Raw genomic sequence first — 17,441 nt, 5'->3', positions numbered from 1 at the left:
ACTGACGCATAAAACTTCTCTTGCCATTTTCTCGCAATCATCTAATTAGTGCGCCTTCCTACTTGCATATTATGTTTGCCTAACTGGCAATTGAAAGTGTACAAAGTCTGAAGTAAGTCCGTGATCCGAACGTCGTATCCTCCCCTTGTGAGTAGCGCAGCTGCTTGGCGACAGCTTTCAGCGCGATGTCATCGCTGCAGGAGTACGGGCCATTCTTCGTCTATTACTGTCCCTGTTGATACATATCGATAAAACTAATACTGCACTACCCTAATTTGAAACCGCTCTACCGCATGGGCACGCAAAGTTCCTCTTTATAAAATCATTATGTGTGTAGAGGAAACGAACCGACACTTTCCGTCGAAACTGGACGCGATGGTTCGTTGCCACGGGGATTCTTCGTAACCAACAGGTTAGTGTTGTGAAGGACGGCGATACCGCACCTCGTCAAGTTAGCCTCATCTGTGAACAGGATGGGCGACAGAAACTACAGCGCCGTGGTTGTTTGTGCGTCAAAACAGTCAGAGACAAGTCAATGGGTAATTAGACTTACAAGCAGTGTAAATGATACAGACATTAGCAGTTGGGACTATTCTTGTTGGCGGACCAACTACTTGTTGCTGATACCGTTGTCACTGTCAGATACCTTGTCCTGTTGATACATTGAGAAAGTAAACTGAAGGTGGTGGGAAGAGGAAGGAAGAGAAAGTGAAGGCATTATTGACGTCAGCTGCATGCTTCATGCGGAATCCACGACGGCCAGTGAAACTGGGTGCCACACCAGGACTCGAATCCGGTATGTCCTGCTTACTAGGCAGTTGTGATAAGCACTGCACCAGCCAGACGTAGTGTTTACCGCAAATGCGCGGACTATCTCGCCACGCCCCCGGCCTAGCCACACTCCCACCAAGCACCCACCCATGCTCGCTACTGTGAGATCAACGCAGGAAATCGAACGTAATTACGCATCCGCGCTGAAGATGGTACACTCCTGGAAATTGAAATAAGAACACCGTGAATTCATTGTCCCAGGAAGGGGAAACTTTATTGACACATTGATACATCACATGATCACACTGACAGAACCACAGGCACATAGACACAGGCAACAGAGCATGCACAATGTCGGCACTAGTACAGTGTATATCCACCTTTCGCAGCAATGCAGGCTGCTATTCTCCCATGGAGACGATCGTAGAGATGCTGGATGTAGTCCTGTGGAACGGCTTGCCGTGTCATTTCCACCTGGCGCCTCAGTTGGACCAGCGTTCGTGCTGGACGTGCAGACCGCGTGAGACGACAATTCATCCAGTCCCAAACATGCTCAATGGGGGACAGATCCGGAGATCTTGCTGGTCAGGGTAGTTGACTTACACCTTTTAGAGCACGTTGGGTGGCACGGTATACATGCGGACGTGCATTGTCCTGTTGGAACAGCAAGTTCATTTGCCGGTCTAGGAATGGTAGAACGATGGGTTCGATGACGGTTTGGATGTACCGTGCACTATTCAGTGTCCCCTCGACGATCACCAGAGGTGTACGGCCAGTGTAGGAGATCGCTCCCCACACCATGATGCCGTGTGTTGGCCCTGTGTGCTTCGGTCGTATGCAGTCCTGATTGTGGCGCTCACCTGCACGGCGCCAAACACGCATACGACCATCATTGGCACCAAGGCAGAAGCGACTCTCATCGCTGAAGACGACACGTCTCTATTCGTCCCTCCATTCACGCCTGTCGCGACACCACTGGAGGCGGGCTGCACGACGTTGGGGCGTGAGCGGAAGACGGCCTAACGGTGTGCGGGACCGTAGCCCACCTTCATGGAGACGGTAGCGAATGGTCCTCGCCGATACCCCAGGAGCAACAGTGTCCCTAATTTGCTGGGAAGTGGCGGTGTGGTCCCCTACGACACTGCGTAGGATCCTACGGTCTTGGCGTGCATCCGTGCGTCGCTGCGGTCCGGTCCCAGGTCGACGGGCACGTGCACCTTCCGCCGACCACTGGCGACAACATCGATGTACTGTGGAGACCTCACGATCCACGTGTTGAGCAATTCGGCGGTACGTCCACCCGGCCTCCCGCATGCCCACTATACGCCTTCGCTCAAAGTCCGTCAACTGCACATACGGTTCACGTCCACGCTGTCGCGGCAGGCTACCAGTGTTAAAGACTGCGATGGAGCTCCGTATGCCACGGCAAACTGGCTGACACTGACGGCGGCGGTGCATAAATGCTGCGCAGCTAGCGCCATTCGACGGCCAACACCGCGGTTCCTGGTGTGTCCGCTGTGCTGTGCGTGTGATCATTGCTTGTACAGCCCTCTCGCAGTGTCCGGAGCAAGTATGGTGGTTCTGACACACCGGTTTCAATGTGTTCTTTTTTCCATTTCCAGGAGTGTATTTATATGAGCGCGTGGTGTCTATTCTTTCGGGTATATCTGAAAGAACAGACACCACGCAGTCATATAAATAATTCTCCTCGATGGGCCATGAATCTACACTCCTGGAAATGGAAAAAAGAACACATTGACACCAATTTCCAGGAGTGTATCTTGATCTCCACCTTAAGTGGCCATACCTCCCTTGAAACGCTTATGGCTTATGGAACAAGTAACTAGCTAATATTGTAGTATGCATCAACGTATGAGTCATTTTCGTCCACGTGAAAATGGCAGCGCAAGTGTAGTCAGCCGACATCGGTCACGCAGAGTACAATATCTAACAGCGTCTGTGACGTTCCGCAGTCGAAAGGACACAATGCAGCCGCTCAACAACGCAGTGCCATAAGCCCTTCGCACTCGAACGTGAATGCGAAAGAGAGTGAGAGTGGAGAATGACTAGGTTTACAGCGTTGTTGTTGAGCGGTCGGTATCGATCACCCCACTATATACACGCCAACGATACCTGCACCTGCAATGTTTTTTTGCAGCAGTTGTCAGCTACTTCTGGCGTGCCACCGATACTAGCGCGTACGAGTGAAGCACCTGTATTAGCGATCGTTTAAGAAGGGCATATAAAACTTCGAAGAACATTCTGCAAACGTCGACGGATGCAGTGGCGTTTAACGCTCTTAAAATACAACTTAGATACGAACTATATCATACACAAATATATTTCGCAAAAGATATCAACAAATGAAAGGAAATCTGAATATCTTATTATTAGAAGATAAAGGTTTGAAGACTAATTATGGAATTTAGAAAGCAGCACATTAGCAAATGTGAATTTCTTGAATCACACGCTTAATCATCAAACTTTGAGCTTCTTATATGTAGAAGATTAATCTGAATCAAAATTCTCACTCATACATAATCAGTCTAGATACACAAAACCTTTGCTTGAATTTACCTTACAGGTAGCTTTGTATTTTCTTTCATACCTGTAAAATAAGTCCAAATACACAAAGCCACTGATTGAACGTATCTTCTGGACAGCTTTATATTTTTTCCATACCTTTAAACGTAGAGGCATGGTACCCCTTTGAGCCACCGACATGAAATATCCCGACGTTTTGTAGCAACAGATTCGGTCAGAATATTGCGTTTTTGATAAATCTTCGATGCAATGATTTCTTGAAATTGCCTATTTTAGTAGCATGCGATTTCTAACACAAAAACCAACATGGAAGCTGCGGTCGCAGGTTCGAATCCTGCCTCGGTCATAGATGTATGTGATGTCCTTAGGTTAGTTAGGTTTAAGTAGTTCTAAGTGTAGGGGGCTGATGACCTCAGATGTTAAGTCCCATAGTGCTTAGAGCCATTTGAACCATTTGGACCAACATGAAAATTTTACTACAGAAACGTCGATTTTAATACAGAGTTTTGCATGTGACGTTCTACTGATCTTCTATCACACTATATGAAGCTTCATGAAGTTATGGAAAATTGTACTACGCAGGCCTGGTGTCCAAGCTCTGAAATGCTCCTGAACGTGAAATTGCGACGTTACAAATGCTTGTTGCGTTCCAATTTGCTTACGCCTCCTAATTCCTCCGCCTTCTCCAAAGGGTGCCTTTAATCACGCACAACGATATTGTTTTTTTTTTCGCTTTGCTTACTGTAATCGTTGTCAGAAGCAAATCTGCATCATTTTTAGGAGTATGTGCTATCTATAGCAGGACGCCTGAATTACGCACGGAAACGGCCCATTCGCGATGGATATCAACTCATTAGCAGCTCATTGTTACCGTGGCACCATAAATCACGCAAAATGTTCCTAATACTCACTATAAATCAGCGTCTAGTTTCCTTTCATGTGAATACCGTCGGAGGTCCTCGATAGGATATCCAGTAACATATCATTAGTTAGTCCCACAGTTCTCACGCATGCAGCACCGAATCATTTCTTCACAGCTTAAGCGAGTGATTACCTTAGAGGCTACATATAAACTAATCTCTTACAATATTAAAATCACTTTTTTAAGAAATTGTTAGTTTCAAATATTAGTGAACCAAATGACTTGTTAATCGTATCAGCTTCAGGTGTTATATGATGCGATGGTCAATTGATTTATATTATTAATTCTTAGTAACGTATTTAATTCTGGCTAGTTGTAATTAAAAATGGTACACGTGAGTCCACCATAAGCTATCGAAAATAGTAAGAGGGGGAGGTATGCCAAATGAAGGAATATAGTGAATGTAGGCTACATTTGTTAGGAACCATATATTCTAGTGAGGCCGTAAGTTATTGATGCACAACATGGCTGAAGCTGTTGATCGGTAACAATCGTGTCACTGCATTCGTCTGTTAGTGTGGCGTAGCGTAAAACGAATCAGTTAAAACTAAACTCCACCAAGTGGGGTACCGCAGTGGTTAGAACACTGGACTCGCATTCGGTAGCACGACGGTTCGAACCCGCTTCCGGCGATCCTGATTTAGGTTTTTTGTGATTTTTCTAAATCGCTGAAGGCAAATACCGGGATGGTTCCTTCGAAAGGACACGGCTGTTTCCCTTCTCCATCCTTCCCTAATTAGGGTTTGCTGTAATTACCTCGTTCTCCACGCGACGTTTAACTCCAATTTCCTTCTTCCCCCCTCTCCCTTCTGGCCCAGCAAACTTCAGCGCTCTTAATTTTCAAAACACGCAAATTTTCACGGCGCTGCCCGCCGCCCGTCGTTCATTCAGGGTCAACAGTACAGGATTATGGGCTGAACCCATTGTGTGGATGTGCCTCAGCAGTCAAACACCGCTCACCAACATTACAAGCGGCAGGCGGCATTATGTGAAAACAGTAATGCATGTGAGTGGTCCCTCTGCCGAAGCCTGCTATGCCCTGCACAGTAACTTACCATACCTTCAAGCCAGAACCCCTGTCATTCTGGTGCCCGCAAGTAAGTACCTTCGAAAGCGTCAAAACAGTGATAGCCTCCAGTTCAGACTGAACAGGTCGATAAGATATTGAATGATATTCCCAATTTCGTTCAAAGTATGTGTTGTGGTTGACAGGAGAGCCAACACCGTGTTACTAGAGGAGGCCGAAAGGCACGCGTTTTAGCTCACTCAGGCTGGCTTGAGGTCTGGAACAGGACAAGGAAATTATAATTTAGAAAAACGGACGTAGCTGGGGGAATACTTAACTTTAATCCATTAATGACGAACGTCGCTCTTGACGGTACATGATTCACAATTTCAATAGTAACTGAATATGGCGTCTTGCTAGGCTGTAGCAAATAACGTAGCTGAAGGCTATGCTAACTATCGTCTCGGCAAATGAGAGCATATTTAGTCAGTGAACCATCGCTAGCAAAGTCGCTGTACATCTGGGGCGAGTGCTAGGAAGTCTCTCTAGACCTGCTATGTGGCGGCGCTCGGTCTGCAATCACTGATAGTGGCGACACGCGGGTCCGACGTATACTACCGGACCGCGGCCGATTTAAAGGCTTCCACCTAGCAAGTGTTGTGTCTGGCGTTGACACCACAGTATGTGACAAAACAGTGTTATAAACTATACGGATATTCGGCAGCTCTTCACAGACATCTTTCATTCTCTCTCCGCCTGAGTCACGAAGACTAGAAAAGTATTAAAGTGGAACGCAGAATAAGCTAACTACAACAGAAATGGCTTGTAAAGAGAATTATTCACGAGTTATCCAGATATAGTCCCGATATGCGAAACGTTGTTCAAGTATCTGTAGACTGCTCGCTTTCCAAACTACTTCATCGAAAGACAAGACGGTCTCGATGAGATAGGTGGCTTTGGTATTTTGGCAAATAATTATCTGGTTCATGAACCATACAAACATAATGTAGGTAACCATAAAATCAACTTAACTGCTATGCACATACAATCTCCTCACGAAATCTTTAAGGTTGTCTCGGTATAAAAGCTCCACACTATAGTATACTGTAAGATGGCTGGGGACAATATACCAACTTCGGGCTCCATTTGTAAAAGGCGGAGACCCGAGTTCCTATTATGCAGCTCTGGTAGAAGGACCTGCAACCGATTCTGACTCTACTGCCCAGTCCAAACAAGTGCAGAGGGTGGGTATGCTACTCATTGAGAGCTCAAACTTCAGGCTTGTGGTGCAGCCCCTCAGGGAAATAGTGTGCAGGGCGGGAAAGAATGACAGTGTGCAGTCGCTATGTCTGCCAGCGATGGGGTGGAGCGCGGTGGAGCGGGGGTGGAAGAGGGGTCTCATCGGTGATGTAGAGCAGGCCTCGAAGGCGGCCATCGAGCGCACTGTGTGTAACGAGCTACAAATAGTGGCGCATGTCGGCACGAGTAACTCCTAGTTCTTGGGTTCTGAAGCTATCCGCGGCTCCTAGCTGATATGCTGAGGCAACTAGCGTCGTACGCAAGGTGCGGGCTAAGCTGTCTGCTTATACCATCGTACCAAGTTTCGATCACTGTCCTCTGGTTTGGAGCAGAGTGGAATGCCTGAACCAGGGGCTCAGACGACTGTGCGACAGTATCGGATGCGAATTCTCGACCTCCGCTATCGGGTGCAATACTGAAAGAATGGTTCTAGAATTGGTATCGCTTATATCATAAGATAGTGCCAAGGACAGAGAGGTGTTGAAACTGGCAGTTAACAGCAGCGAAATTGTAACCTCGGATTGGTATATTAACCGTAACGATATATATTACTCGCCAATGGCAGCGTCATATTTACTACAGTAAAGAACTCGATAATATCTATCGTGGCTATCACGGATACCGAATATGAAGTAATCTGGGTGAAGTTCAGCATCAAAGGTTGGTCAAAAGCGGTAATGGGATGCTTCTATAAGCCTCCTGCGTTATGAACTGTAGTGGTAGAGTGCTACTGAGAGACGTTACAAAATATCGTTAGTCATTTTCCTGATCACGCTGTTGTAATCGGGGGTGACTTTAACATGTCAGGCATAAATTGGGAAGTCATGCTATTAAAACTGGGCTAGAGATAGGGACATTATTCTGAGTGTCTTGTCCCAAAATTACTTTGAGCAGAAAATTAGAGAACCTACTCGTGAAGGTAACGTCTTAGAATTCCTAACAACCAACCTGATTGTGTCGAATCATTTAACGTAGTGTAAGAAATCCGTGATCAGAAGGCTGTTATAAAAACTGTGATCACGCGTTTTCCAAGGAATTTTAAGAAAGGTAGGAAGATATTTTGGCTTAGTAACAGCACACAAATCACAGAGTATTAGAGTATTTTGTACCAAATATTCCGCGATGATGCCGAAGATGTGGAGCACAAATGGAAAGAATCAAAGGCATTATTCGACTATGCTTGGGCCGGCCGCAGTGGCCATGCGGTTCTGGCGCTGCAGTCCGGAACCGCGGGGCTGCTACGGTCGCAGGTTCGAATCCTGCCTCGGGCATGGGTGTGTGTGATGTCCTTAGGTTAGTTAGGCTTAAGTAGTTCTAAGTTCTAGGGGACATATGACCTAAGATGTTGAGTCCCATAGTGCTCAGAGCCATTTGAACCATTTGAACTATGTTTGGAGCAAGGTCTTAAGAGACAGCAAAACCCAACAACGTTTAATAAACGTGTTAGAGAAAGCACCATAAACAAACAGAGCTTCATCTCTGATTCAGGGGAAGTCAAAACCTACCTGACACATGAAAGTTGAACAAAGCGAAAATGGGCGTAAGGAGAGCAAGGAAGGAAGCGTTCAATGACTTTGAAATAAAATTTGGTGAACCAATCTAAGAAAGAGCCCTAACAAAGAACCCCTTGAGAGTGGAGTTTCAAATTCAGTCTTTAGTAAGGCTCATTTTAAAGTGTTATATTAACAATTACGACAGGAAAAATATTAGTTATCAGTGAGTCACCATGTGCATTAGGATGGCGACAGAAAATGAGTGTCCGGGAGGTGCAGAGATCAGCCTTCTATGGGATGTATGCATTACTCTTCGCAAATTAGACATTGTCGACATTCAAGAAATATTCAAAATTAACCATTAACTTGCACCATCAACACCGAATTAAGAATAGCGCATAACAGCGATCACAAAAGTTCACATCATCAAGATCTCAGGCGAACTCTTTAAGAGTTACGAACCATGCAGCCTGTTCAGGTACGTATCCCCTCTTGCAGGATGCATACAGAACCATATTGGTATAACTAGAGGATGAGAACTGTTGGAATGCGGTGGCATGCAACTGAATGCGAAGCAGTCTGTCGTGGAGCTTATCGTGAAACTGGCTATTCATTAAGACGTACCAGCAGACAGAGCGATAATATGCTTTATAGGCACGGAATACAAACAACTAGAGGCTGAATTTGTCCAGTGGATCCAGGTGGTATGAATTGCAGTGTCACATACTTTTCAGGAGGGATAGTCTGCTCTAACGGAGTATGATTCTTATACAGTGACCAGAAATCAAGCAAAAGAAAGTTACTTTGACCAGCTATTGGACAAAAACAGTGCACTTATTTCTCACTTCGCAAATCCCTTGGTTCCTTTGGGGCGAAATGTTAACTTCAGCAACTGTTGTTGTAGATTTAATGCAATGTTAGTTTTGTTTATCGTTACCATTGCTCTGCTTTGTATCAACACCACTAGCACTGTGACGCTGTTGTTAGTTACTCGTCGACTAATCAGTTTAACAACGCTCCATAGCCTCATCTTGTGATCACCAGTGGCCACCTCCAAACCCGCACCGTGTTGCCATCAGCATCCAAAATCGTGATTGCATGGTGGACAATATGTAAGGCATCGAATGCCGTGAACATCGTTGGGCTTTTGCGACCTCGCACTCAAGGGGTTCCATGTAAGAAGTTTTGGTCTTATTCAAAATGAGTAAGCGGTGCGATATCATCTCCTCACTCACTCACTCAGAGAACATAGTGACTCTGAAACAGAACGCAAGAGCTAGAAGTCCGAAATACTGAATTTGGTCCTCCGAAATTATTTCACCGCGAAAGATCGTAACACAGTCTCCGTTAACAAACATCGTACGAACCTGGATATGGCAGATATTGAGATGACCGAACGCGGAATAGAAAAGCAACTAAAATTGCTTAGTAGCAGACAGGAATTGGGACCAGGTGGGATAGCTACTAGATTTTACAAAGATTATGCTAAAGAGTTTGCTCCCCCCTCTAGCAACAGTTTTTCGTAGAATGTTGGAACAACGAAGGTTGCTTAACGGCTGGTCGTTCCCGTTTCAAGAAGGGCCTTAAGAAAGATGCACAGAGTAACAGACCTATATCATTGACGTCAATCTGTTGTAGAATTGTGGTACATGTTTGATGCTGAAGAATTATGACGTTTTAGGCTAACGAACATCTCGTCTATAAAATCGACGTTGATTTCGCAACACATATTTTATGTATCACAGCTTGTCTGTTCCTCCATGAGATACACAGCGCTGTACACGACGGCACTCAGGCTGATGCCATGTTCCTTGACTTCAGGAAGGCATTTGACACCGTCTCGCATTGCCGGTTAGTGAAAAAAAAAAAAAAACACAAGCTTATCGAGCATCGGACCATATTTGCGACTGGATTCAAAACTGCTTTCCAGACAGAACTCAAAATGTCGCTCTTAACCGAACAAAATTGAAAAATGTAAATTTAATCTCAGGAGTCCCCAAAAGAAGTGTGACAGGACCGTTATTATTTACAACATATACAAATGACATAGTGTGGGATGCACTTTAAGACTGTTCGCTGAAAATGTAGTTTTCTATAAGAAAGGAGCAACACCTGAAGACAGTATCTATTTGCAGATTGAGCCACAGACGATGGATGAGTGGTACAGGCTTTGGCAGTTGTACCTAAAAGTAAATAAATGTAACGTATTGCTCATACATGGGAAAAGACAGCTGTTACTGTACAAGGACACTATTGATAAGAAACAGCTGGAAACACTATACTCCGTAAAATCCAGAGCGACCTTCAGTGAAATGACCACACAAAGGAAGTTAGGAAAAGCAGATGTTAGACTGAGATTCATAGGAACAATCTTATGAAAATGTGACGCATCCACGAAGGAAGTGAGTTATAAGGCGCTTTATTGACCGGTTCCAGGGAATATTTTACCGGTATAGGATACTTACCTGGTACATGAAACGTATTTGAAGTTGTGGTTACGGACAGCCATCAGCTGTATAATGGAATGACGACACTGAAAATTTGTGGCGGACCGGGACTCGGACACTGATTTCCCGCTAAAAGCGAGCGGTCGCCTTACCTTTAAGCTATCTGAGCACGACTCACAACCTGATCCAAACTTCCGTATGTCATAAGCCATGTGTCTACAACCTGTACTCGTACATCAATTATATATACTCTCGTACAGGCGACACAGTTTACTTGAAAGTGTCGGCGGATAAGTACGATATTGCAATGCCTGTCTTATTCCGAATTACGATACAATGTTCTTTTGGACACGCGTGCACATCCAAAGGAATATAATATAGTAATTAAGAACAACACAGGTACTAAAATATCGGACTTACCAGTTAGAATTGATAGAAAAGATAAAGAAGATACAACGAATAGCGAGGCGTTACGTCACGGGATCGTTTAGTCGGTGCTAGAACGTAATCAAAATGCTCAACAAACTCCATTGGCAGACTTTCCAAGAGAGGCACTGTGCGTCACGGTGAGCACGTTGAGAGAATTCGAGAAATTACAACCATTACAGACTGTTACCGATAATAATTCTTCCAATGCGCCAGTCGCAAATGGAACAGCCTAGAGAGGATCAGTTAGTGGGACCATGAGTACCCTCCGTCACACACCAAGAAGTGGATTGAAGAGTATGATGTAGATGTAGGCATAACAGAAAGAAGCGGCCGGGCATTGGTAAGTGTTATAGAACACACCAACACCATGACAGTCAACGGTGGAGCCCCTACTATTGTTTCGTCTCCTTGCAGACGTTTTGGAATAGATGTTTCACTTCGTTTCTCCTGTTTTGCAGAAATTGGCAAAAAAATGGTTCAAATGGCTCTGAGCACTATGGGACTTAACTTCTGAGGTCATCAGTCCCCTAGAACTTAGAACTACTTAAACCTAACTAACCTAAGGACATCACACACACCCACGCCCGAGGTAGGATTCGATCCTGCGACCGTAGCTGTCACGCGGTTCCAGACTGTAGCGCCTAGAACCGCTGGGCCACCCTGGCCGGCTGAAATTTGCAATGAATACTTTAAAAAGAGCCAGTAGGAGCCGATTGTGAACCAAAGAGGTCCACATTAACATAAATCTCGGTACTACACAAATATATTAAGCGAAAATTAAGTGGAAAATTGCGGAAACTAACTGGGACAAATGTGCGGACGCACATGAGTGGGATGGCTCAAGAGAAAGAGACACGTATGCCGCTTTTGTCAATGCTATGGATGTCGCAGGAACTGTCGGCATTCACAAGAAAAAAGAGTTTTCTGTTATGAAGCCACATTCGCCTCGTTAATGGAGTCCCGAATGCTCGAGAGATGTCGCAAAACGCCGATTTGCTTTGGAAACTTATCGCCAGAATTTTAACTTCCATAAGTTACGGAAGTTCGAGACGTAAATACGCGTGTTAACAAATTCCTGGAAAAATCAAAAGAGGACAATTCGAGTGAAGTTTGTTCTTTTCATAACAGGGCAATGAATATGACCCTCATTTGATATAAAACAAAAGCTTTTCGAAACAGCTTACTACCTTCCCCTCTGCTAGGTTCCTACTGCCATTGCCTGGATTACTGGGATTCATCGACACGCTTGCTCCTCCCATGCTCCCATTCCAAAATAAGCCATGTCCTGTTGACGATGATTATCATCGTGCGCTGCTTCGTCCCTACCCTAAAGAAGAACTCTGTCACGTATTAAATTATTGAGAGACAGCTGTCCTGGCATTATTGATTCCATTTATAATCATATGCTTGCGAATCTGCCCATAGGAGCGAAAGATTCACTTCTGTTTACTTTTAATCTGTACTGGATGCAACAGAACTACATAGAAACGTGGAAGAAGCAGTTATAATTCAACTTCTGAAAGGTGGAGAAGATGCAGATATTGCCTCTAACTGTAACCGAACGCGTTGTCGACTCGTGTAGCAAAAAGTTTGGAGGTAATGATAAAATGGAGACTCAACTAGTGGTTTGAATTTAATAATTTGGTGCCTCAGAGACAATAAGGTTTCAGAAAAGGTCAACGGACATTCAAAAATCTGTATTTGCTTATTATGGATATCACTTCAGCCTTACAAACGATAAAAATCTATCGTCATCGCTTTTCTTAAAGTTAAGATACAAATTACTTTGGGTGAGCTGAAGGAACTGTGACTTCCCTCTACCATGATTTATGGTGTCAGTATCCTGTTCATTTAAAGAACAGTCGATGTCAGATTCAAAGGCAACATGCTCGGACACTTACGTGTCTCCCAAGGCTCGCCACAGGGTGCAATTTTAAGTCCCTTTTGTGAAATACGTATGATTTGGATTGCATGATCTGGAACGAATAAGCAGCCACCCTGCCAAGGTATTGCAGTACGCAGACGATGTATGTGTCTATTCAACTGACGACTGGTATCTTCAGGCCAAAACGGCATTACCCACTAAGGTGGAACACGTTGGTGAGTAGCTGTGTGCCAACGGGCTGGAAACTTCGGCTGAGAAATTGATGATTGCCCTCTTTTACCAAGCGAACGCTGCTAGCATTGACGGTCAATCCACATGTGAAAAGTATACTTTCCAGACAAAATCTCACGCTTGATTACTGGGAAAGATATTTGACTCGCGTTTAAGCTAAGCGCCTCACATTCGATCTACTGTTAATAAGTCCGAACGTAGTTTAAATGTCATTCGGCCATTCACCTGTGTGGTGGAGAGCGCATCATACTATTCTAGTCACCATGAATCGAGGGATTTTTCGATCACGGCTGGACTATGTTTAATGTATAACACTGCACTTATGGTTTATCTCACCATATTTAACACTCTTGAATATAAGGTCATTCGTACTTATTCTAAAGCCATGCATTCGACGCCCACAAACGCCCTTTTAGCGGAGGTAGGAGAGATTCCTTTGAGAATTAGTTTTCAAATGTTGTCAGATAGATTTTACATTCAATGCATGGCCTTCTAGATATTTCAGTCTTTCAAAATAATGACTGCAGTTACTGATTACGGTCTGCCACCAACAGAAGAAATAAGATTCCGGCCGCCTGTACAAGCTTCGACACTTGATCTCATATCGTACGGTCTATAGGATGTTCCTCGCATTTGTCTCTATCTGAATATAATATTCACACTTTAAACTGCCAGATTCCAGGTTATTATTAAAATACAACAGGCTCAGAATGTGTTAATGGCAATTGTGGACTTTATCGTCTTGTTGATGCTCAGTGGCCTGCTTCTGTGTGTGTATGTACCGATGGCTCCAAAATTCCACAAGAAGAATATACTGGTTGTGCTTTTCTCTATCGTCAGATCCAAGTCAGTAAAGCCTTCAAACTACATAAAAGCGTTTCTATTTTTAGAGCAGAGACAACTACCCTTTTAGAAACTAACAAGTTTGTATCTTCAACTTCCTCCTTAAACGTACTACTCGTATCTGACTCCTTGATCGTCATAAAAAGTATTCAATACCAGAGACGGAATAAAAACACCAATGGATATTTTTTAGCTGTGGTACAGGAATATGTTAGCAGTAAACGGAGGAGACAGACAGTCCTCTGCTGTGGGCACATTCCCGCGCTGCTATCCGATAAAATGAGGAAGATGATGTTTTAGTGAAGCAAGCTATACCTGTAGGAACAGCTTGATTTGAAATTATCGTATACGGAATATTTACGTAAGTCCAAGAGCTGAGCCACTGGCAAGATATGTCTAACGTGCCCCAACAAAAAAAAATTTATTATACAGTGTTACCACCATAACAACCATAACAAGTTTGTGGTTTGCGATGACGCATTTGGACCGAACAACGATTTCCAGCATCATTCGGTTACGCTCAAACCACACTTCTTTTCCTTTTCATCCATATCGCATCAGTATTTACGGTTGACGTGCATGTGACCGTGCTTCTTAATTGCACGCTGATAACAAACACATCTTATTTTCACGTCCCAAATTTGACGGTAAAAGATCGAAATTTTTGAACACTTCGATGATAATAGGTTAACGCCTTCCTTAATTAGGTTCTTCTTTTCTTCTTGCTAAAGATATTAACCTTTATACAGTGATTGTTAATTTCCTTGGGAGTATTGCAACGTATAGTATTTCACTTGAAAGATTTGTTGGATCCATTGTCAAATTTGCGCTGTTTTAAAAAGTTTTAAGGCAAAGCTCTACAGTAGAGAGCTACTACCTTTAAATCATGTATTTTAAATGGTGATTAAGTGGAGCAGGCGAACATTTACTACACAGATTGAGAGGATCTCACAACGGATACAGATAATAGTATGTGGTTCTACGTGAGATTGCTTCACTAAAATTATATGTAAATATTTCCTTTAATTTTGTTTATTGTAATCCAATCATAGCTGTTCGACACACATTGTCATAACGTTTCTTATTATGTACAATACCTTCTGAAGAAGTCAGTTTTAAAACTTTCGGAACCAAGGTGTAATAAACCCGTATTTTGCACCTGGATGCCTGTTTTTTCCAATAAATTGAATCTCTAGCATGCAAAGTCGCTACTTTATTTTCATTTTTGTCAACACATTTGTTTTGCACCAAATTGTGACACCTTGAGCCTTTATGTATATATATTTGCATTTATATAGTCACAATTAAAAATACTTTTTAACCACGTGTTTTACACGGCAAAATAAAGTCCAAATTCTGGAGGGAAAATAAAACTGGAGAGCGACCCAGCAGGTTTGAGAGCCCCCGATGGGCATTAGATCATCAGTGCATTGTAGACGAAGAGAAAATTTTGTCTATATATCATTGAGCTTCCCTCATCCTCCCTTCATACAAATACGAAGATCATGGATCTGCGTCTGAGCGGGAGATGGCTACTATCTGAGCGCTATTGATAATACATACATGAAATCAGATCGCAAAGGATGAAAATGTTATTCCGGCAACTCCCGATCGTCAGTACAAGATGGTAGCTTCAATTTCATAAAATTATATCTCGTTTACGAAAAAAATGTAAGGGAAAAATGGATGGGAGAACAGAACCCGCTGATTGGCCAATTATAAGCGTCGTTCTGCGAACGAGGGGGAAGAATTTTAGACTCGCCGGTTCTTCCACTTTCTTGACAACGTCCGGAGAGTGAAGACTATATTTCGAAGCGTTTGTGTATTTCATTGTTTCGTTGTACAGTTAATTTAAAATTCTCCTGTTATATCTTAATGTGTAATTATATGACCTCAGTAGCATTTTTAACCTGAAAACACTCGACAGATTAACGTATAGCTTAATTAATGTTTTGCCATATTTTAGATAATACTGGGATATCTCGTAGTATTGCGTTTCATATGTTAGTGTTTTTCGTTTGTTTTCACGTAAATATTTCTTATTTCTCTCGGAAATTATATGTTCTTGTTACTGATGTATCTCAGAGGAGATCTTATATTATGAAGTTCGTTTACTTAACAGAATAGCATTACTCTCATCCGTGGTGGTTGCTGTCACCGGTAGACATGTTGGGACCCCGCAACAGCAAGCATATCCTACATAACAAGTACGCAACTGATCTGTTAATTAGCGGTTCATAGCGTTAGTAAAGTGCCAAAACCCGGTAGCGCCTGTTCTATCTAGTCTATTCTGGCTACGTTGGAAATTCTAAGAGGAAAAACCCCCTCACTTTAATAAATGAATCTAGAATTGTGAAAAGGAAGTAATAAGAGTAGTATATAATTGTCAGCCCTGTCCATTTCACCTGATTCGAAATTCTTGTTCTAAATAAAGTTCTATTGTTAATATCTGAGGAAAATTCCGGAAAGTAAATTCAGTGCCTGCATGTTTTAATTTGTGCCGATCTAAAAGAACGGCGTAATGCAGTGACAAGACACTGGACTTTCTTTCGTAACGGCGCTGGCTCAAATTTCCGACTGGCAATCGAGAATTAGGTTTTCTGTGGTGTCCCTAAATCTCATAATGTGAAGCACTAATTTTGGAAAGGCACGATTGATATACTTCTCTATGCCCCCTCTATCTTAACTCAGTACCGCCTCTAGTAACAGTAACATCGTCGATCGAGCGTTAAATATTAGTTTCTCTTCTTTACTAATCTCGTGCAAAATTTCAGATCGTTTGAAGAACAGAAATTTTCGTTGTTGTTGACGAGCTTAACTTCAGAGACAAATCGTTAGAAGTACGAACTCTTTTACAACAGGAACGAATATAGATAATCGACTCTGTAGAGTTAAGATCTCTTGTGATACCTCTGTTAGTCTGTACAAATGATCGCTCTGCCTTAGAGAGGAACGTTGCGGATCCGCACGTATCAGTTACCACAGCGTGTGTACTGATGTTATTTGAGTTGCTATTATTTCATGTCTTGAGAGACGAATAGTCACGTTAAGCACCTTCTCTCCAGGCTTGAGCAGCTTCAAATGGAAGCTCATGGCATTTCTAACAATACGAAGGAAGACGAAATGTGATTTTAAAGTACTGATTTGCGTCACATATGTGGATTGTCACTTAGCACATAGATTGAAAGCGTATGAGTCGGTTGTCATCTACTCAATGAATGTAGCAACGCAGGGAACTCATATTCCAGTCCCTCTTACACAGTTACGTTGCTCACACAACAGTTTTTCCACAACATAAGAAGCTGTGATATTAGATTTATATAATTTAAGAACTGGCTGTTTGGGAACGTGTGACTTAACGGAGTACGGCAATGAACAGTAATAGAAGAAAGGGACCAAACTAGACCTAGAAACGGAGATGTAGCTACATTAAAGTACAAAACCATGACGCCACAATGCCCCACCCCTTTCCTAAGCCATACCTCATTACTAAGCCACATCCCACAGGCCTCCCCTCTCCGCCCTCAAAATCATTAACAGTTGTTCTTACCTACATGATAAAATAACTGAA

Source organism: Schistocerca gregaria, chromosome X (assembly GCF_023897955.1).
Source record: "Schistocerca gregaria isolate iqSchGreg1 chromosome X, iqSchGreg1.2, whole genome shotgun sequence".
In the NCBI taxonomy this organism is placed as follows: Eukaryota; Metazoa; Arthropoda; class Insecta; order Orthoptera; family Acrididae; genus Schistocerca; species Schistocerca gregaria.
Note: the sequence above shows the minus strand (reverse complement) of the source record.